The sequence below is a fragment of the Lagenorhynchus albirostris genome, chromosome 7 (assembly GCF_949774975.1).
Source record: "Lagenorhynchus albirostris chromosome 7, mLagAlb1.1, whole genome shotgun sequence".
NCBI lineage: Eukaryota > Metazoa > Chordata > Mammalia > Artiodactyla > Delphinidae > Lagenorhynchus > Lagenorhynchus albirostris.
The window spans coordinates 57,320,350-57,343,738 of NC_083101.1; positions in this window are offsets into that span (position 1 = coordinate 57,320,350).

Here is a 23,389-nt window from a genome sequence, read left to right on the forward strand (position 1 = left end):
AATTCTTTTTATTCCCATCTCAAATACTAGAACTCCCTAAATTCTCATGCTGCCTTCCTGAAGAACAAAACTCAAGACAAAAATGTCCAGGTAACAAACTGAAGGAGAAAAACCATATGATAATCTCAATAGATGCAGAAACAGCTTTCAAAAAAATTCAACACCCATTCAACACCCTCCAGAAGTGGGCATAGAGGGAACTAATCTCAACATAATAAAGGCCAGATATGACAAACCCACAGCCAACGCTGTTCTCAATGGTGAAAAACTGAAACCATTTCCACTAAGATCAGGAACAAGACAAGGTTGCCCACTCTCACCACTCTTATTCAACATAGTTGTGGAAGTTTTAGCCACAGCAATCAGAGAAGAAAAGGAAATAAAAGGAATCCAAATCAGAAGAGAAGAAGTAAAACTGTCACTGTTTGAAGATGACATGATACTATACATAGAGAATCTTAAAGATGCTACCAGAAAACTACTAGAGCTAATCAATGAATCTGGTAAAGTAGCAGGATACAAAATTAATGCACAGAAATCTCTTGCATTCCTATACACTAATGATGAAAAATCTGAAAGAGAAATTAAGGAAACATTCCCATTTACCACTGCAACAAAAAGAATAAAATACCTAGGAATAAATCTACCTAAGGAGACAAAAGGCCTGTATGCACAAAACTATAAGACACTGATGAAAGAAATTAAAGATGATACAAACAGATGGAGAGATATACCATGTTCTTGGATTGGAAGAATAAACATTGTGAAAATGACTCTACTACCCAAAGCAATCTACAGATTCAGTGCAATCCCTATCAAACTATAAATGGCATTTTTCACAGAACTAGACAAAAAATTTCACAATTTGTATGGAAACACAAAAGATCCCGAATAGCTAAAGCAATCTTGAGAAAGAAAAATGGAGCTGGAGGAAACAGGCTCCCTGACTTCAGACTATACGACAAAGCTACAGTAATCAAGACAGTATGGTACTGACATAAAAACAGAAATACAGATGAAACAGGATAGAAAGCTGAGAGATAAACCCATGCACATATGGTCACCTTATTTTTGATAAAGGAGGCAAGAATATACAATGCAGAAAAGACAGCCTCTTCAATAAGTGGTGCTGGGAAAACTGGACAGCTACATCTAAAAGAATGAAATTAGAATGCTCCTTAACACCGTACACAAAAATAAACTGAAAATGGATTAAAGACCTAAAGGTAAGACCGGACACTATAAAACTCTTAGAGGAAAACAGAGGCAGAACACTCTATGACATAAATCACAGCAAGATCCTTTTTGACCCACCTCCTAGAAAAATGGAAATAAAACTAAAAATAAACAAATGGGTCCTAATGAAACTTAAAAGCTTTTGCACAGCAAAGGAAACCATAAACAAGACAAAAAGACAACCCTCAGAATGGGAGAAAATATTTGCAAATCAAGCAACTGACAAAGGATTAATCTCCAAAATTTACAAGCAGCTCATGCAGCTCAATATCAAGAAAACAAACAACCCAATCCAAAAATGGGCAGAAGACCTAAATAGACATTTCTCCAGAGAAGAGATACATATTGCCAACAAACACATGAAAGGATGCTCAACATCACTAATCATTAGAGAAATGCAAATCAAAACTACAATGAGGTATCACCGCACACCTGTCATAATGGCCATCATAAAAATCCTACAAAGAATAAATGCTGGAGAGAGTGTGGAGAAAAGGGAACCCTCTTGTGCTGTTGGTGATAACGTAAATTGATACAGCCACTATGGAGAACAGTATGGAGGTTCCTTAAAAAACCAAAAATAGAACTACCATACGACGCAGCAATCCCACTACTGGAAATTCAAAAAGAGTCATGTACCACAATGTTCATTTCAGCTCTATTTACAATAGCCAGGACATGGAAGCAACTTAAGTGTCCATTGACAGATGAATGGATAAAGAAGATGTGGCACATATGTACAATAGAATACTACTCAGCCATAAAAAGAAACGAAATTGAGTTATTTGTAGTGAGGTGGATAGACCCACAGTCTGTCATACAGAGTGAAGTAAGTCAGAAAGAGAAAAACAAATACCGTGTGCTAACACATATATATGGAATATATTAAAAAAAAAAAAAGGTCATGAAGAACCTAGGGGCAGGAGGGGAATAAAGATGCAGACCTACTAGAGAATGGACTTGAGGACACGGGGAGGGGGAAGGGTAAGCTGGGACAAAGTGAGAGAGTGGCATGGACATATATACACTACCAAACGTAAAATATATAGCTAGTGGGAAGCAGCCCCATAGCACAGGGAGATCAGCTCCATGCTTTGTGACCTCCTAGAGGGGTGGGATAGGGAGGGTGGGAGGGAGATGCAAGAGGGAGGGGATATGCGGATATATGTATACGTATAGCTGATTCACTTTGTTATATAGCAGAAACTAACACATCATTGTAAAGCAATTATACTCCAATAAAGATGTTAAAAAAAAAAAATTCCCAGGAACAGGGAGGTACAGAAGAGAGGAAGGCTTTGTTTTGGGGTGGCTGAAAACCCGCCAGTGACAGGGTGGGAGGCCAGATGGAATCTGTAACCCAAGGAAGCTCAAAGCAAAAATAATCAAAGGACCCAAACAGAACAGGCTGAACTGTTCTATATATCAAGAGGTAACCCTAGAGGAAGGAGCCCTGGAATTGTAGAAAGCCAAGTTCCTTTAGCAGGGCTTCAAATCTGCTGCCAAGCTTTTGGCAGCTAAAAACCCAAACTGGGGCATGAACTGTTACAAAGTCCTTATGATCAGAGAGAATTATGGAAAGTTCCTCAGGGGAGGCGGAAGAGCTTTTCTTAGCAGTAAAATCTCAAAGAAATATCTAACATGGGGCTTTTATAGGAGACGTTCTGTGATGTAGGTGACAGACAAGGCCATCAATAACACCGCTGCTGCAGGAAGTGTAGGGGATGAGTTGCCTGGGGCTTCCTTTGACAAAAGCCTAAGGCAGGGAGCTCTGCAGGGGTTAACGTAAGAGCTAGCAGCCTGGATGTGGGGTTTGATCAGAGAAGTGCCCAACGATGTCTGGCTATGGGGTTGTCTAAGTATCAAAGACAGAATAATATGTTTTTAAAAATCTGAGAAACACAGAGACTGATGTGAACAGCAAATGAAGCAGATATTGTGAGCAACTTTAAAGCTAGAAAAGTAAATCAGGAAAGTGAGAGGAGCATCCCGTGGGTATGAGGATAGCCAGGCTGTCCCAAGGCTGCCTGGCGAGGAACTGATCTAAGGTTTAGATAGAAAGAGCTCTGCTTCCCCAGGGACTGGAGAAAGACAAGGAAAGCCCCAGGTAATTGGGAACTAGTCACTGAAGGCTTGAACCTGCTGCCTTGGGAATGAAGCACAGGGCCAGGGTGTTCTGGGCTTGATGACTAAGAAGGGGTGGCTTAATTGTGTCCTGTGTCCCTTCTCAGTGTATTATTATACCCAGAGTATTGTAAACTTGGCAGAAAAATTGTTATGCCTTTGATATGCTTGCATTTCAAAGGGAGAGTTGAAAAAGTAGAGAGTCTTCTGGAATCACTGACCTTAAAGGTGTTGTGGAAGCTAAGAGGAGGACAAGTTTTATTCTAATTTGGGTCAGAGAGGCTTCTTTATTTTTAAACATCTTTATTGGAATATAATTGCTTTACAATGGTGTGTTAGTTTCTGCTGTATAACAAAGTGAATCAGCTATACATAGACATATATCCCCGTATCCCCTCCCTCTTGCATCTCCCTCCCACCCTCTCTACCCCACCCCTCTCGGTGGTCACAAAGCACTGAGCTGATCTCCCTGTGCTATGCAGCTGCTTCCCACTAGCTATCTATCAGAGAGGCTTTTGGATTTAAGGCTTGAATGATGTGGAGGATGTTGACACTGGTGGATGCACAGACAGCCAAGGACTCAGGGACAGGAAAGATAACAGTGGGGGCATGGTCAGGTATGGCTAGAGCATCAGGTGTCTGAAGAAAGTTGAGAAAGATGAGGATTGAAAGCAAGGACATGCTTTGGAGAGTCTTGAATGTCAGGCCAGAGAGCAGCATGTATCTGGTGGCTAGAGCCAGCTCTGAGGGACAATGGTAGGACTGCACATTCAAAAGTAGGGTGGTAGTGGTGGTATATGTGTGTTAGGAATAAGACTTCTCTCTCCTCTGTCCATTGCCTAAATACCATGGCTAATGTCTCGAGCAGCCATACTGTAACCTCCTTAACAACTGCTAACATTATTGGAACTCACACTATAAGTCCAGGCAGTACTGGGTGCCTTGCGTTTCTTATTGTTTTATGATAATTTTATAGCAAATGAAGGCTGATAACAGTTGGGCATTTTGCTCAAGATCACAGAGCTGGTAATGATGGAACTGGGCTCAGAACTCAGCCCTTGCTTTTTTGTTCATTAGCACTTTAATGCCATCCTTACACTCAGAACCCTTTTTTTGATAGTCTCATTGAACCCAAAGATCAGTTCAGAGCAAGTGCTCAAAATATTCCTCTTGGATCTCTGACTGCCATAGTAGGATGTTGGGAAGACCAGCTTGGCTCAGGTAAGGGGGACTACTACCTTAGAGACAGGATGGGACTCAGTTGCTAGGGGTAGCAACTCATGTCTCCCCACCTGTTTTCCCCGTCCCCTCCTAGGCCCAGGAAACTCAACTAGGACCCTTTGAAGACCCACTTCTGGGGACAAGGCTTAGAAGGGCAGGGGAGTGGCTGCCTGCCTCTTGGTGGGTCTGTGGGAAAGGGCCCTAGCTCTGCTCTTGGCTTCTAGACATCTAGTTAGAGAAGGGACTAGGCCATAATAGTGCCCTTTAACTTGTTTTTTAAATTGAGGTATAGCTGATTTACCATATTAGTTTCAGGTATGCAACACAGTGATTCAAAATTTTTAGAGATTATTCTCCATTTAAAGTTATTATTAAATATTGGCTATATTCCCTGTTCTGTACAATGTATCCTAGTATCTTATGTATTTTATCCATAGTGGTTTGCCCTTTAACTCTTGAGGCAACTGTTCCTGAGGGCTATGGCCTCAGCAGCGCTTAGTTGATGTCGGCTGAGAGTTCAGGCGCAGCCAAAGGGGTCTATCAGTGGAGACATTAGCACTGGGATGTTCTGTTCTCAGTCCTGAGTCAGGGTGGGGCCGGGAGGCAGTGATGCGGACTTCTTATGATAATTCCTATTTCCTTGCAGGAAGCCTGGCCACTGGGCCAGCCTTAGGTCAGGGAATAGGAAATTACACAGGCTTTCTCCCTACCTCCTATTATGGTGTCTAAAATTCCATTACTAGAAATCTATATACTTTCTGCCTTTTGGAACATCCTATTAAAATGCAGCTCCCCAGGGCAAAGACTATATTTTAAGTACCTATTAACTGACTTCTCAGCTAGGAATATTTGAGTGAGATAATTATGGGAAACTAGAGTAAGAGCTTTAAGGGGAAAGGATGGAGGTGGACTTGAAGAACTGGGTTACTAACAGCAACAGGAGTGGAAGGACATTGAATGGAGAATTTCAAGGCACTTAGGGGCAGCTCTACATAACCATGTCAGTAATGACAGGTTCTAGAACTTAAATAGAACAAAATACATCATCTAAAAAGTTTTTAAGCCAGGGATAGCTAGGGAATTCATTTACCCACCCATCCATCCATCCATCCATCCATCCATCCATCCACCCATACTTAAAGCCTTTAACAAGGGCCTACTTTATGCCAGGTGCTGAAAGAGCTACTTAGATGATTTAGACATGATCTCTTTCCTCTAGGAGTTTCAAGTCTGGTGGGAGAAGAGATAAGATATATGTAAAAATGGTCTCCAAACAAGATAGTGTTAAGACAGGGACAGGTAAAGCATTCCAGGAATTCCGAGGTGGGCAAGCCCAGACACACTGGGCGAAGCTTCCTAGAGTAGGTGGCATCTGAGCCGGGTCTTGAAGAGTGGGTAGGATCCCAGCATGTGGAGCCAATGAAGGGCATCTGGACATAGGAAGGACGTAAGGAAAGAAAAGGAGACAGGAAATTTCAGGGTATACTGGGGGGCTAGGAAGGGCCTATGTGGCTTCACAGAGCTTGTGAAAGATTGGAGAAAAGGCTGGAAGGACCCGGAGGTTTGGCTCAGGGTAGTCTCTGTTCTCAGGAAGGGGATGCTTTGCTGTTATGCCTGGGAAAGCTTGCAAAGGGCTGGTGATGGTGGCAGGGCTTTGTGCAATGGAAAGGGTGGAAGAAGGGTGGGAAGGGTGCTTAGAGTCAGACAGACCCCAGTGGGATTTTCAGCTTGTCTTTTTGCTTTGCTGAGAAATTAAGAGCAAGCTATTATTAGGTTTGCTGTTCCTTCACTTTTCCCATCTCTAAATCTCTGTTTCTTAATAGAAAACATTGAGCATATCTAGGCCTAAAATGTTTTCAAAACTCCTGGGGCTGGAGGCTATGGCTCCATGATACTCCTTAAGATTTTTAGCACTTGTGAGTTCCAGAGGAGGCCGAACAGTTTCTGTTTCAACTCTCTTGTGCCCTGCCTGCCAGAGAATGGGCACATCCCTCTGGGTGGGGGAAGTGACATGATTAGCAGGGGACCAAGTGATTCTTCCCATTCATGCTCTGGATCTTGAATGTAGAGCAAAATTTCAGTCTTAGAGGGGGGATTGAGCCTGGGCAGGGGCAGCCCCATGTTGAGAACTGGCTCAGGATGACTTGCAAGAAGAAGGCAGTCAGGGTACCAGAGGTTAGAAGCCTGGTTTGTCATTATTTATAACAGTGAAAAATTGGAAACAACCTAAATGTCCAAGAAGAAGAGATTGACAAAATAAATTATGGAAGAGGCAGGCTCTGAAATACTGTGAGACCATGGTATTGATCTACATTTATTTATGAAGTAATATTATTATAATAGAGCCAATCAAGATTTTAAGACAGCATACATAGTATGAGCCCATTACAAATATCTGTTATGTTCCCTTCTATTACAATTAACAAAAGTTCATTAGCCTAGAAAAGATGCATTGCTCTACTTGTGTAAAAATCCTATTCATTCTATCTCCTCTAGGGCACGGGTCCAGTAATTCTGTCCTCTTTTTAGCATTATCCTTTCCCCTTCTCCTCTGGATAATTACCATTACCTTAAAGATGTGCCACACTATGACTTATCCAAAAAACTGAAACAAAATATCAAGACTTTCTTGACTCCTCCATCTCCTACCAGTTATCATGTCATCTCTCTGCTTCCCTTCATAGCAAAACTTTTTGAAACATTTATATTTGCCTCTATGTCCTCTCCAGTCACTTTTTCTTAAATTCACTCTGATCATGTTTTTGTTCCTACTGCTCCACCAAAACTACTCTTGTGAAGTCATCATTGCCAAATCTGGCTCTACTATGTCAATCAAATGCTCAATTTCCTCTCCTCATCTTATTTAACCTTTCAGCAGCCTTGTTCCAGTTGATCACACCTGTTTATGACACTTCCTTTATTTGGCTTCTGGGACATCAAACCCTCCTGGTTTTCCCCTTACCTCTCTGGCGGTTCTTTCTTAGATGATTTTGCAGATACCCCTAATTTTCCTCACTTTTTAATGTACTTTTATGTTGCTTTGCTCCAGGGTTTAGTCCCTGAATCTTTTCTATACTTCTGTAAGTGATCTCATCCAGGTCTATGGTTTTAAACACCAACAATATATTGTGAATTTCAAAATGATATTTCTAGTCCCAACACATCTCTGCTTGCATGCTTAATAGGCATCTGAAACCTAAATTCCCCAAATGGAACCTTTGGTTTTCCCTGGACCTGCTCCTTCCATGCTCTACAACCCATAAAGCATCCCTCTATCTACTCAGGTCATCTTGACTCCTAGGTTTCTCTCACATTTCACACCAATGTATCGGCCGATTCCACTGGTACTCTCTGAAATCTGCTCTAAATGCCAGCAACATCCTAGAACATTTTCTGAATCTGACTATTTCTCATCACTCTACAACTCTCATCTAGTCTAAGTTACCAATATCGTTCTTTTTCCAGTCCTACCTGATCACACTGCCTCCTCTTATGCTTTCCCGAAAAAGCAACCACACTCATTCTTTTAAGACATTCACCTCTGCTTACAACACTCCAGTGACTTTTATCACACAGGATAAAATCTAAAGTCCTTACCATGCTCACAAGACCCTGTGATCCAGCCCCTGCTACTTCTCTAACGTCATCTCCTACCCTTTTCTCATGACCACTGCTTCCCACCTATACTAGCTTCTTGGCTGTTCCTTGATCATGCCCAGAACATTCCTGCTTTAGGATCTGTGCATTTGCTATTCCCCTGCTTGAAATCAAGTCTCTTCTCTCAGATTGCTGCTGAGCTAGCTCTATTTCTGTAGGTAATTCTCAAATATTCCTTAATCAAAGAGGTATTTTCTGACCTGTCATTCCTTACATAATATCTCTCCTTTATGTTGCTTTCTGTCTCCTATCAGTATCCATTATGTGGTGTAGGAGTTGTGCCTAACTTGAGGAGGTCATTCACCTCAGCTGCAATGTGACTGGCCCCTCCAGAGGCCTGCAGTGCACAACCTGCATAGTTGTATATGGCACACATGCTAACACATGTAATAGCGTAAATGTATTCATTTATTTGTTTATTTTCTGATTCCCCCACTGCGATGTAACCTCCTCCAGAATGGTGACTTGGAGTACTCCAGCATGTGAAACAGGACCTACAACATAGCAGATGTTCAAAAATTATTTGGTATATGAATTAATATGTGCTTGGTGTATGTGTGCGTCTATATGGATGCATGGGGGAAAATGTTTAAAAAGAAATACACCAAATTTTGATAGTGATTATATCTGAGCAATGGAATTACATGTGATTTTTCACTGTCTTCTTTATACTTTCCTTAGGGCACGGACATTTTAAAAAGAACATATTATTTTTACAAAGATGAAGGCATTGTGGAGTCAGATAAACCTGAGATTGAATCCTGGCTCCATTTTTTACTTGTGTAAACTTGGGCAAACTTATTACCATCTCTGTGTCTCTTTAAAATGGAGATACTATTCAAATCATTGGGTTGTTGTGAGAATTAAAGAAAATATGTGTGTCAAAGCTTGGCACAGCATCTGTCTGAAAATAAGCCTGTAGTAAATAGTATTCCCTCTCTTCCTCTGAATTATTATTGTTTTTATTATTCTTTTGGGGGAAGAGATCACTGAGATGTAAACAAGACCCCCTAAGCCATGAGGGACTAATGGGTCTATGTTTAACCCCGTGTCCTTCCCTGACGGCTGATGGGAGTCATTAAACTGGATTGACACCAAAGGCACTGCAGTGTGCTGAGTGAATGAAGGAACAGCCAGGTTGGTGTCATTCGCATCTCATGAAGACTCATCATTAATAGGATTTTAAATCTTTCAGGACTTCTATACCCTTATCTATTTTCTGTGGATAATAGCAGTAAGATGGGCTGCATGGGCTGGAAGACAAGGGAGGGATTCTATCCCCTATTCTTCACTGGGCCTGGGAATACTGGAAGCCCAGGTGAAAGAATGACTGAGGTGCTGGGAGCAATCTACAGGAGCTCTAGTGTCTGCTGGAGGGAAGACAAGCTGCAGGGGAGCCTGTCAGAAGCCCAGTGTGCACACCTTGGGCCAAGTGCCAGAGCCAGGAGAACTTCTCTACCCTGGCCCAGAGACCTAGGGGCACAAGCTCCAATCTCATCATGCCATCCTGTAGCTCAAACAGTAGAGAACAGATGTTCCATTAATAGATTTATGGTGATATTTATCTTGGTCAAAACTCATGCTCATGTCCATTACAACGATGAACTTCACTGCTCACCTGCTGGCTTTCTGGAGAGCCCACCCGAGAATGTTTTAGCCAATGGCTCAGTTGTTAACTCTGGCAACACTTCTGGCCTGAATCCTGCTACCTCCCGCCACAGGAAACTCAGTTAAATTAATTTAGAGTGAAACCTTAAGGTTCTGCTTCCTCTCTCTCCTTTAAAACTGGAACAAGCCTTAAGCAGGATCCCTTCCTTTGTTCTCTGACCCATCCTCACTCCTATAGGATTTCCAGAGCTATTCTAAGCAGAATATGTCCCAAACCCTTAAGAGTATCAACAAGAAGAATTAGGAAAAGAAGATAAACAAAACTTAAAGTCATTAGAAGTAAGGAAATAATAAAGATCAAAGAGGAAATAAATAAAATAGAGATTAAAAAACAATTAAAAAATCAATAAAACCAAGAGCTGGTTCTTTGGAAGTGTAAACAAAATTGACAAACATCTGGCCAGGCTCACCAAGAAAAGAAAGAAGACCAAAATAAACAAAATAAGAAATGAAAGAGAAGAAATCACAACTGATACTGCAGACATACAAAAAACCATAAGAGAATACTATGAACAATTATATGCCAAGAAATTTGACAACCTAAAAGAAATGGACAACTTTCTAGAAACACACAGCCCACCAAGACTGAATCAACAAGTAGATAACTTGAACAGACCAATCACTAGAAATGAAATAGAATCTGAAAACAAAATAAAACAAACTCCCTACAAACAAAAGTCCAGGACCAGATAGCTTCACTGGGGAATTCTACTAAACATACAAATAAGAACCTATACTGATCCTTCTCAAACTCTTCCAAAAGGTTGAAAAGGAAGGAATACTCACAAAGACATTCTATGAAGCCACCATCACCCTGATACCAAAACCAAAGATACTACCAAAAAAGAAAATTACAGGCTAATATCTTTGATGAATATAGAGGCAAAAATTCTCAACAAAATATTAGCAAACTGAATCCAACAACACATAAAAGGTCATACACCATGATCAAGTTGGATTCACCCCAGGGTCACAAGGATGGTTCAGCATATGCAAATCAATCAATGTGATACACCACATGAACAAAAGAACGGACAAAAACCACATGATCGTCTCAGTACATGCAGAAAAAGCATTTGATAAACTTCAACATCCAATCATGATAAAAACCCTTACAAAAGTGGGTATACAGGGAAGATATCTCAACATAATAAAAGCTATTTATGATAAACCCACAGCCAGTATAATACGCAATGGTGAAAAGCTGAAAGCCTTTCTGTTAAAATCTGGAACAAGACAAGGATACCCACTCTCACCCCTTCTATTCAACATAGTACAATATTAGAAGTTCTACTTACAGCAATCAGACAAGAAAAAGAAATAAAAGGTATTCAAATTGGTAGGAAAGAGGTAAAATTGTCATTACATGCAGATGACATGATACTATATATAGAAAACCCTAAAGACTCCACACAAAAACTACTAGAACTGATGAATGAATTCAGCAGGGTAGCAGGCTAAAACATTAACATACAGAAATCGGTTGCATTTCTTTACACTAAGAATGAAGTATCAGAAAGGGAATGTAAACAAACAATCTCTTTTAAAATTGGATCAAAAAAATAAAATACTTAGGAATAAATCTGACCAAGGAGGTGAAAGACTTATATGCTGAGAACTACAAAACATTAATAAAGGAAATTAAAGATGATTGAATGAAATGTAAAGATATCCCATGCTCCTGAATTGGAAGAATTAATATTGTTAAAATGGCTATACTCCCCAAAGCAATCCACAGATTTAATGTGATCCCTATCAAATCACCCAACATCTTTCACAGAACTAGAACAAATAATCCTAAAATTTATAAGGAAGCATAAAAGACCCAGAATTGCCAAAGCAATCCTGAGGAAAAAGAACAAAGCAGGAGGCATAACCCTCCCAGACTTCAGACAATACTACAAAGCTGTAGTAATCAAGACAGTGTGGTATTGGCACAAGAACAGACATACAGATCAATGGAGCAGAGTAGAGAGCCCAGGAAAAAACCTACACACCTATGGTCAATTAATCTTTAACAAAAGAGGCAAGAATATAAAATGGGAAAAAGACAGTCTCTTTAGCAAGTGGTGCTGGGAAAGTTGGACAGCTGCAAGTAAATCAGTGAAGTTAGAATACACCCTCACATCATGCACAAAAATAAACTCAAAATGGCTTAAAGACTTAAGCATAAGCTATGAAACCATAAAACTCCTAGAAGACAACACTGGCAAAACATTCTCTGACATAAATCGTACAAATATTTTCTTAAGTCAGTCTCCCAAGGCAATAGAAATAAAAGAAAAATAAACAAACAGGACATAATCAAACTTATAAGCTTTTGCACAGCAAAGGAAACCATAATAAAAATAAAAAGACAATCTATGGACTGGGAGAAAATATCTGCAAATCATGTGATCAACAAGGGCTTAATTTCCATAATATACAAACAGCTCATATAACTCAACAATAAAAAAACAAACAATTCCATCAAAAAATGGACAGAAGACCTAAATACACATTTCTCCAAAGAAAACATACGGATCGCCAATAGGCACATGTAAAGATGCTCAATGTAGCTAATTATTAGAGAAATGCAACTCAAAACTATAATGAGGTACCACCTCACAGTGGTTGGAATGGTTATCATTAAAAAGTCTACAAATAACAAATGCTGGAGAGGGTGTAGAGAAAAGGGAACTCTCTTATACTGTTGGTGGGAATGTAAATTGGTGAAGCCACTGTGGAAAACAGTATGAAGATTCCTCAAAAAACTAAAAATAGAGTTGCCATATGATCCAGCAATCCCACTTCTGGGCATATACCCAGAGAAAACTACAATTTGAAAAGATACATGCACCCCTATGTTCATAGAAGCACTGTTCACAATAGCCAAGACATGGAAACAATCTAAATGTCCATTGGCAGAGGAATGGATAAAGAAGATATGGTATATATAAATATATACAATGGAATATTACTCAGCCATGAAAAAGAATGAAATAATGCCATTTGCAGGATGGACCTAGAGATTATCATACTAAGTGAAGTAAGTCAGAAAGAGAAAGACAAATACCATATTATATCACTTATATGTGGAATCTAAAATGAGATAAAAATCAACATACCTACGAAACAAAAACAGATTCACAGATATAGAGAACAGACTTGTGGTCGCCAAGGTGGGAGGTAGGGAAGGGAAGGAATGGGCATTTGGGATTAGTAGAGACAAATTATTATATATAGAATGGATAAACAACAAGGTCCTACTGTATAGCACAGGGAACTATATTCAATATTCTGTGACTGGTCACCTAGTTTATGACAAAGGGGCCAGAATATACAATGGACAAAAGACAGCCTCTTCAATTAGTGGTGCTGGGAAAACTAGACAGCTACATGTAAAAGAATGAAATTAGTACACTCTCTAAAGCTATACACAAAAGTAAACTCAAAATGGATTAAAGACCTAAATGTAAGGCTGGATACTATAAAACTCTTAGAGGAAAACATAGGGACAACACTCTTTGACATAAATAGCAAAGGAAACCATAAACAAGACGAAATGACAACCCTCAGAATGGGAAAAAATATTTGTAAACAAAGCATCTGACAAAGGATTAATCTCCAAAATATACAAACAGCTCATGCAGCTTAATATCAAAAAAAAAAAAACCCAATCAAAAAATGGGTGGAACACCTAAATAGACATTTCTCCAAAGAAGACATACAGAAGGCCAACAAACACATGAAAAGATGCTCAACATCACTAATTATTAGAGAAACGCAAATCAAAACTATAATGAGGTTTCACCTCACACCAGTCAGAATGGCCATCAACAAAAAATTTACAAACAATAAATGCTGGAGAGGGTGTGGAGAAAAGGGAACCCTCACGCACTGTTGGTGGGAATGTAAATTGATACAGCGACTATGGAGAACAGTATGGAGGGTCCCTAAAAAACTAAAAATAGAACTTCTATATGACTCAGCAGTCCCACTACTGGGCATATACCCAGAGAACACCATAATTCAAAAAGACACATGCACCCCAATGTTCATTGCAGCACTATTTACAATAGCCAGGACATGGAAGCAACCTAAATGTCCATCAACAGAGAAATGGATAAAGAAGATGTGGTACATACATACAATGCAATGTTACTCAGCCATAAAAAGGAATGAAATTGGGTCATTTGTAGAGATGTTGATGGAACTAGAGACTGTCATACAAAGTGAAGTAAGTCAGAAAGAGAAAAATATTGTATATTAACATATATGCGGAATCTGAAAAAAATTGGTGTAAACGATCTTATTTACAAAGCAGAAAAAGAGACACAGATATAGAGAACATACGTATGGATACTAAGGGGGAAAGGGGGGTGGTGGGATGAATTGGGAGATTGGTATTGACATATATATATATACTATTGATACTATTTATAAAATAGATGACTAATGAGAACCTACTGTATAGCACAGGGCACTCTACTCAATGCTCTGTGGTGACCTAAATGAGAAGGAAATCCAAAAAAGAGGGGATATATGTATATGTACAGCTGATTCACTTTGCTGTACAGTATAAACACAATATTGTAAAGCAACTATACTCCAATAAAAAAATAGATTCATAATAACCAAAAAACAAACAAAAAAACCGACCAAACACAATAACAAAACAAAAAGGGGCAGAAGACCTAAATAGACATTTCTCTAAAGATGATATACAGATGGCCAACAGGCACATGAAAAGATGCTCAACATTGCTAATTATTAGAGAAATGCAAATCAAAACTACAATGAGGTACCACCTCACAGCAGTCAGAATGGCCATCACTAAAAGGTCTACATATAACAAATGCTGGAGAGGGTGTGGAGAAAAGGGAACCCTCCTACTCTGTTGGTGGGAATATAAGTTGGTGCAACCATTGTAGAAAACAGTATGGAGGTTCCTCAGAAAACTAAAAATAGAACTACCATATGATCCAGCAATCCCACTCCTGGGCATATATCCACACAAAATTATAATTCAAAAAGACACATGCACCCCTATGTTCATAGCAGCACTATTCACAATAGTCAAGACATGGAAACAACCTAAATGTCCACTGACAGATGAATGGATAAAGAAGCTGTAGTACATGTGTACCACATGTACATGTGGTACATGTGGTACATGTGGAATACTACTCTGCCATAAAAAAGAAAGAAAAAATGCCATTTGCAACAATATGGATGCAAGTTGAGATTATCATACTAAGTGAAGTCAGTCAGAAAGAGAAAGACAAATACCGTATGATATCACTTATATGTGGAATCTAAAGTATGATACAAATGAACCTATCTATGAAACAGAAACAGAATCACAGACATAGAGAACAGACTGGTGGTTGCTAAGGGGGAAGAGGTTGGGGGAGGAATGGAGTGGGAGGTTGGGGTTAGCAGATGTAAGCTTTTATATGTATCAGTAGAATGGATAAACAAGGTCCAACTGCATAGCACAGACAACTATATTCAATATCATATGATAAACCATAATGGAAGAGAATATATATATATAAATATGTATATATAACTGAATCACTTTGTTGTACGGCAGAAATTAACACATTTTAAATCAATTATACTTCATTTTTGAAAAATTTTAAAAAAACGAAAGAAAAAGAAATGGTATAGATATGAATTAGGTGTGAGTCTATATTACAAACAGATTGTTTTTTGTTTTGGGGGGTTTTTTTGCAGCACGTGGGCCTCCCACCACTGCGGCCCCTCCCGTCGCGGAGCACAGGCTCCGGACGCACAGGCCCAGTGGCCATGGCCCACGGGCCCAGCCGCTCCGCGGCACGTGGGATCCCCCCAGGTGCGGGCAAGAACCCGCATCCCCTACACCGGCAGGCAGACCCTCAACCACTGCGCCACCAGGGAAGCCCAAATAGATTGTTTTTAAAAAGTGTTCACTAAATTTTTCTAGAGCATTAAATAATAATATGTATTATTTTATGTCCAAACATCAATTAATTTTTTATTGAAGAAATACATAAAATGGTATTAGGCATGAATGTAAAAGACTGCTGACAATATAATCACCCAAAGATAACTACTATTAATAATTTGGTATTTGTTCTATTTCATTATATCTGCACATATATTTAAGTGAAATAAGAATTATATTGTATATTTTGGATTGTAAATTCCTCATTTCCCTTAACAATATGCTACAAATATTTTTCCATATTAAAAAAAATCCTGTGACAAACTATAATGGAAAAGAATATCAAAAAGAATATATATATATATAACTGAGTCACTCTGCTGTACAAAAAAAAATAACATTGTAAAACAACTATACTTCAATAAAATTAAAAAAACAAAAAGAGTAGCAACAAGAAGTACAAAGATGGTCATTGGCCAAAATTTCTAATTAAGCAAGTGTTTTCAAATCCAAAAGGTATCTCTTCACAAACCTTGAGCCCCCATTATTCATCCCTGGGTATAATTAAAGGCAGATAAAGGCTTTGTTTCTGGTTCATCTAGAGATGCTCCCAAAGATCCCATTTCCTAGTCTTTTGAATGCTCTTCTTGATGAAAAGGGGAGAGGGCAAGGAAATGAGTTTGTCCTTCTTAGGTCTCTTAAGCCAGGTGTACAAAAATGTCCATCATACAGAAAAAAGAAAAAGAAAAAAAAATGTCCATCATGGTTTCTGTCATATCCATATCTCTTTCCAAAAGAAACTGCCCAACCTTAGTACCTACCATGTTTAACTGAGCATTAATGCTTCCACCTCTGCTCCAGCTGATTGGACCAGGAGTGGGGATCTGACCCAAGGGCAGGTAAAACATTGGCTGGCCAGGGGCCCATGAGATGGTGTGGTGCTAGAAACTCTGCTCCAATAGGAAAGAGCAGGGGCAGTGGGATTTTTGCCCTCAGGAATTTGAAATAGAGAAGATCTAAGGCTGAGAGCATGCACCTCACAAACCAAGAGGGATCATTAACCAGCTGAAATTGGGATAAACCAAAATTATGAGAAAGCAAAAAGCACAATATAGAGAAGATATATATTAAAGGTTTTGAGGCAGTTGCTGGGTTGTTAGATGAGGAGTGGACATAAGTAGACACAAACATGGTTACTGGGAATCAGTTGTCCTCAGAGGAAATGCTTGTGGGTTTGATAGTTACACAGTCATAACTTTGAGCATCTCCATAAATTGTAGTAGAAAGACTGAAGCTGGTTTTGCCAGATCTTTCTTTTTTTTCCAGTGAATGGAAAATGTGGTGTCAGTGTCCCCCTGGGTTCTCAGTCTTCCAGCAAACATCACTAGCACATTCTTAGTGTTCAAAGTCAGTCTTGGCAGCCTTGCTCTTTTCTGACCACCTTTGGCCGTCCATATAGCTATTTTCCATCAAGCTCCTTTGAGGCTCACATGAAGATGACATGAGAAGTAGTTTCCATTTTTCTTCTTTGGCTCTAAGAGCACATTTGGTCTACAATTAGGCATATTTGCCTCCTTTCATGTGTTCCCACATTCCCCCAGGGGGAAGCCCCAGTGGATTCACAGCTCAGCCAACACATTTTACATTTGGTAATAGAGCCCCCAGGGATTATGTGTGAAAAAAGTATGCGACAGAGGTCAAATCTCCTCAGGCACTTTGCTTTATATTAAAGCTTGGTTTTTGCCTTAGCTCCTCCAGTTTTTGCCTTTAAGTACTCCACAGAAGTTGTGATCAATGAGGAGATCAAGAGGGTAATTGGAGGTTATTTATTTCCTAAAAGAAGCTTAGCCCTAATTGGGAGAAGATAAAAAGATTGTGGAATTCCCTCCAAGTCAAAGGTTTTCAGGGATACACATAAAAACAATTTAAATCTTTTAAAAGTTAAGAAATGTAGAATTCAATCAATATAGAAGCTTGAGTAGATGTAGCAAATTTGCTGAAAAGATGAAAGAATGGGAAAAGGGCCCCTGCCATAGACACCTTGGGAATCTAAGTGTCCCCTCAGTGTTATGGCAAAAATCCAGTCATCACCTCATGAGGACCCTCTCCTCTAGCTCGCAAATCACGGCAAGAATGGATGGCAAGTCCAAAAATATTTGGGATGATGATCCCCAAATTGTTTGGGATTTTATAATTAGCATCTTTTCACCTCAGGTATATAAATAAGAGTAGAATTTTTAAAGAAAACTAAATAGACATTATTATTTTTGCATTAAGGAATCTGTGAATATTTTGTTATTTCCGAAACTTAAAAATAATTTAGCCTGCTAGAATAAAGACATGTCTGGTAATCCTAATTTCTCATTTATGCTTCAGTGAATTATTTAAATGTATGGTCTTAAGTTGAAGTTACTTTATAAATAGTATTGGGACATGTAAAAATTAACATTCACTGAGTTTATGAGTTTGATTGGTAGCTTTACAAGCGTTAAGTAGTCAGTTTTATAAACTAAGTCAGACAACTGGCGTTCTTGAAAAAGCCATAGGATGGTAATAATGGTGGATTTAACACCCACATAACTTCCCTCTTTCTTGCAACTCCACTAAAACAATAGCAAAGGATCATCATTATTATTTTTTTAAAGATAGAAGCCCAAAAGGATGGGGAGAAAAGGCAAGAAGACAATGGCAATAAATTCTGGAAGCTAAAAAGCAGATGGATGACTGTTAATTTACTTAGCAGATACAAAAAACCTGAATCTTAAGCCTAAAATGGAGAACGCCAAGAATATCCTGATCTAAACCACAGAACCCTCAAAAGACTCAGAGCAGAAACTGGGGAGGGAGGTGGGGCATATGGCCAAAAAAGAACATTGATTAATAGTAGTTAGAGCCCTGGATCCCACCCCACCCCACCCAGCCCCTGCAAGCTTCTAGGTGAGTGCCCCTCCCCATCCCTGGCAGAATAAACGTGGAGGTTTCTTCTCTGAGCAGAATCAGAGGGGCTCCAGACTAGAGGACACCAAGCCTCAGGTAACTGTGCTGAAGAAAGGAGAGGAAATGAATGTACACACGTGGCGTGCTGAGACCCCCCCCAACACTCCTACTTCTCCCACCCCCATCCCAGTCTTTCCCTCAGTGGTTTCTAAGAACCACTGAGCACTAAGCCTCTACCCATCAGTCAGGAAATTGGGAAAATGCACCAGCCCAAGAGGAAAGATCTAGAGATAGTGGCATCAGGGATCCCTCATTAATGGCCCAGCTAGACCCATCTAACTGAAGCTCAAAGTTGACAAACTCCACCCATATCCTTAAGACTTCCAATTTGCTCTTTTACTCACTTTTACACATGAGCAGACAAACGAAGTTTGCCAGACATCTGAGAAAAGGTTGTAATATGGAAGACAGAGACCAAGACAGACAAACCAGTGAGTGGGAGCAGAGACTCTACAAGGGAAGGACACTTACATAAAACATGATTGTTACAATAATCAAAAATAAGCACAGATATTGCACCCATGAAACAAGAACAAGATGGGATAAAAGGAACATTCAGGGAACAAAACAGAGCTCTCGGAAATGAAAACCATGACAGCACAAATGAAAGAAATCAAAGGAGTTAGGAAATAAAGGTGAAGAATTCCTCCAGTTAATGAGCAAAATAAGACGGAAGACGACGATAAAAGAAAAATAATAAGGGACAAATTTAGGACAAGCAACATCCAAATAATGGATGAGAAACAGAAATAGAAAGAAAGGGGGGGAAAAAACCCATAACTGAGTTAATCATCAAAGAAATGATTAAGAAAAATTTCCAGATCTGTAACACAGGAGTTTCTGTACTAAAAGGACTCATCAGGTTGCCAGCAAGAGAGTTGAAAATAATCCACACCAAGCCACAGCATCGTAGAATATTGGAATTGTGGAGATACATAGCTGCTAGAAAGAAATTAAAAGTTTCAAGAATTCATATTTGAAATGGGATGAAACTTTGCAACAGCCATAATGGAAAGTAGAAGACAACTGAACAATGACTTCAAAATTTGGGGGGCAGACATATAATTTCCAACCTAGAATTTTCTACCCAAACCACAATTAAGTGTGAGTATAGAAAGAAGGTATTTTCAAGAACAGAAATATCAAAACATTTAGCTCCCACACACACATACTCGGGAAGCTAGTGGAGGATGTGCATTATCAAAACAAGGGAATTAATTTGCCCTAATCAGGAAACAACTGGAAATGGTGAGTTCCTATATTTTGATTTTCTTTTAGGGTGAGAAAGTGGGTCACTCAGCTCCATGTTAGAATGTGGGACATTTAAGAATTATTCGGGTTTAAATAGGAAGACATAATTTTAAAGAGTTATATAAATTATACAGGGACAAGAAAACTGGTGTGCAGCACATGACACAGGTGGAGGGAATCTCCAAGATAGTAGTGCAGGGAGGTATCAGGGAGTTCTACGTAGGCACTACATTGAAATTGTAGCAATAAGGGCTTCCCTGGTGGCGCAGTGGTTGGCAGTCCGCCTGCCGGTGCAGGGGACGCGGGTTCGTGCCCCGGTCCGGGAGGATCCCGCATGCCGTGGAGCGGCTGGGTCCGTGGGCCATGGCCGCTGGGCCTGTGCGTCCGGAGCCTGTGCTCCGCAGCGGGAGAGGCCGCGGCAGTAAGAGGCCCGCGTACCGAAAAAAAAAAAAAAAAAAAATTGTAGCAATAAGACTCCAGAGGTAGACAGATTCTCATCACTACATCACTGGCCATCATGCCCTCTTTCTAAATCAGCTAAAATACTGAAGGATATGCTCCAACAAAACAGGGGACTAAACCAAGAAGGAGGGAGACATGAGCTCCAGGAAACAGGGATTTTTTCATGAGAAGACAAAGGGAATTCCTGGGATGACAGTAAAGAGAAGTCACAGGTGACTGTATGTGGTAGGCCTAGACCAGCACAGGTAGAAGGAGAATGAATTTCTCCTGAAGGGCAGTCTCCAGGGGGAAAAATGGCAGTGTTAGATCCTGGCATGATAAAATTTATGAAATACTGTACTGAGAGATTTGTGAAAATTATGGGACAAATTAGCAAAATGTACAAACAAAAACTCTAGGCAAATTTTTTAAAAAAGCAAGCAATTGTTAACTTCAGGGAAAACAAAATAAGAAATAAAAGTCATAGTGCCATACAATGCTTAGCTTAGAATTACATTTATAAAGACAAATACTGTGACCCCTGAGAATTACTTCAACCAAAGATCTCGATATAACTGTAGTGAGACAATGATCTGGACGAGCAAAGGGGAAGGTGGCATGAGAGAGCACAATCCTCCTCGGTTATTACAGGTCAGGAGAAATGAGTCAAACTGAGCTGCCAAAGTTAGCAGTAGATGCATATTATTTAGAAATATGGAGAAGTGTATATTCCAAAAGAATGGGTGAAAGGGTCAAGAGTAGCTGCCTCTGGAAAAGCGGAAAGGGGGAAGTGGGAGCAGTGGGGCAAGGAAACTATCTTTTTTGGTTACAAGGCTTTCTGTACTATTTGTGACGTTATGTGCATGAGTTATTTTAACAAAAATAAAAACAAGTTAATAAAATAGAATATATTAAATTTATAAATACTATTTAAAATGTTTAATGCTTAAATACATTTATAAATGGGTCCAAGTTTAACCAAAGGCTCCTAAAAATGATTGTCAGGTTTGTTGATATTATGTATAAAATAACGATGTTTGTAAGTTGAATTTAAAAGCTTAAGGAAAAATTAGGTTCAATTAACTTGAATAAATTTAATATTATTTTTTAAGAAAAACTTCTGAATATCCTTTTCTGTGCAAAAAAGTCCATCTTGATCACATGAAATTCCCTTGTATTGCCAGATTTTAAAGCCTGTGCTGAATTCTGGAGGAGAGGGAGATGCCTGGGGATGAATGACTGACTCAGCTTTTAAAAAAGAAAGAAAAATCTTCAGCTATGGTCTTTTCATCAGTTCCTGCCATCTGTATACTGGGGAGATGGACTGATGTGGATGCCCCAATCTCTCACCCGACACCTCAGTCTCTCACCCACCCAGGAAGCTGGCTTCCTCCAAGCAGTTCTGCATCAGATGAACAGGATGGGCTGTTTGATCTTGAAACTGTCTGGTCATTCCTGAGTCATATTTTGCGCTTAAGCAGCCTTCTCCCCAGCTCTGGGCAATTCCTTGTGGAATAGATAGGAAGGCTGACAAATTGCTTTCCCAATCCTGTTAGTGACGTTTCCTGCCCCAGTCATTAGGCTCAGAGAAAGTGAGCAGTGGCTGCTAATTAGAAATAGATTGGGGTGAGGGTGGGCAGGCAGCAGGGGATGAGCGGGGATCCAGGGACACAGTTCAGAGACTTTTGTCTAAAGAAATCCAACCTGAAACGATGGACAACTGTTGAATTAGCCCATACCACTAGGCACTCATTTTAAAAGATTACAAGAGATGTCCCTGCAGTCACCCTCAGGAACCAATTTCTTCCACATTGCATAGTCCTCCAGCTCTTCAGAAGGCAGGACTGGGCAGGCTAAATTTAAATAGGCAGGGCAACTCTAAAACACTGTACTGAGCAGGATATCAGAGGACTTCTTAGACAGGGGTCTGCACATATTTTCTATAAAGGTAAATGTTTTACCCATAGGATCTCTGTCACAGCTGCTCAACTCTGCCATTTTAAGCACAAAAGCAGCCAAGGGCAGTATGTAAATGAATGAGCATGGCTGTGTTCCAATAAAACTTTATTTACAGAAATAGAGGTGGGCCACATTTTTGCCCACAGACAGTAGTTTGTTGATCCCTGCAATGGATGAAAAGTGTGAAGAGGTAGAAATGCTAAGGACTGAATCTCTAATGATGGCATTTCAGGCTATTTGACAAGTGGGTGAATATCAATCAGAATCTTACTGTTGCAACTACTGGAAGACTATCCAAACTTGTTTAAGCCAAAAGGGAATTTTGTTTGTTTGTTTGTTTATATTGTATAACTGAAAACCTAGAGGCAGAACTGGTTTTAGGAGAAGTTCTGAATGACTTCTCTTTTTTCCTCACCTTTGGGCTCACATTCTCCTCTGTAAAGGGCATTCTCAACCAACTTCTCTTCTCAGAGTCATAAAATGGCTGCCACCAGCTACCAAGGCTAGACCCTTCCAGATTCACATCCTGTAGCAAGAGCTTGGAATTCCTGGCAGAAGAATTGAGACACAATCAAATTAAACTGGCTTTAAGCCAGGTACCTATTCAGTCTCAATATCTGCTAGCACGAGGTCCTTTTCTTTGGCTTTCTGTTTCAAAAAGGTTTTGATTACTCTTGGGCCATATTCGGCCATATAAACATTGCAATCAGCTTATCAAGCTCCAAGGAAAATCTTGCTGGGCTTTTGACTGGAACTGTACTAAACCTATAGACCAACTTGAGGAGGATCAACATCTTGACAATATCGTCTTCATATTTATGAATGTCGTATAGTTCTCTCCATTCTTTTAGGTTTTCTTTAATATCTCTTGATAACGATTTATAATTTTCCCTGTAGAATTCTTAGATACATTGTTACATTTAT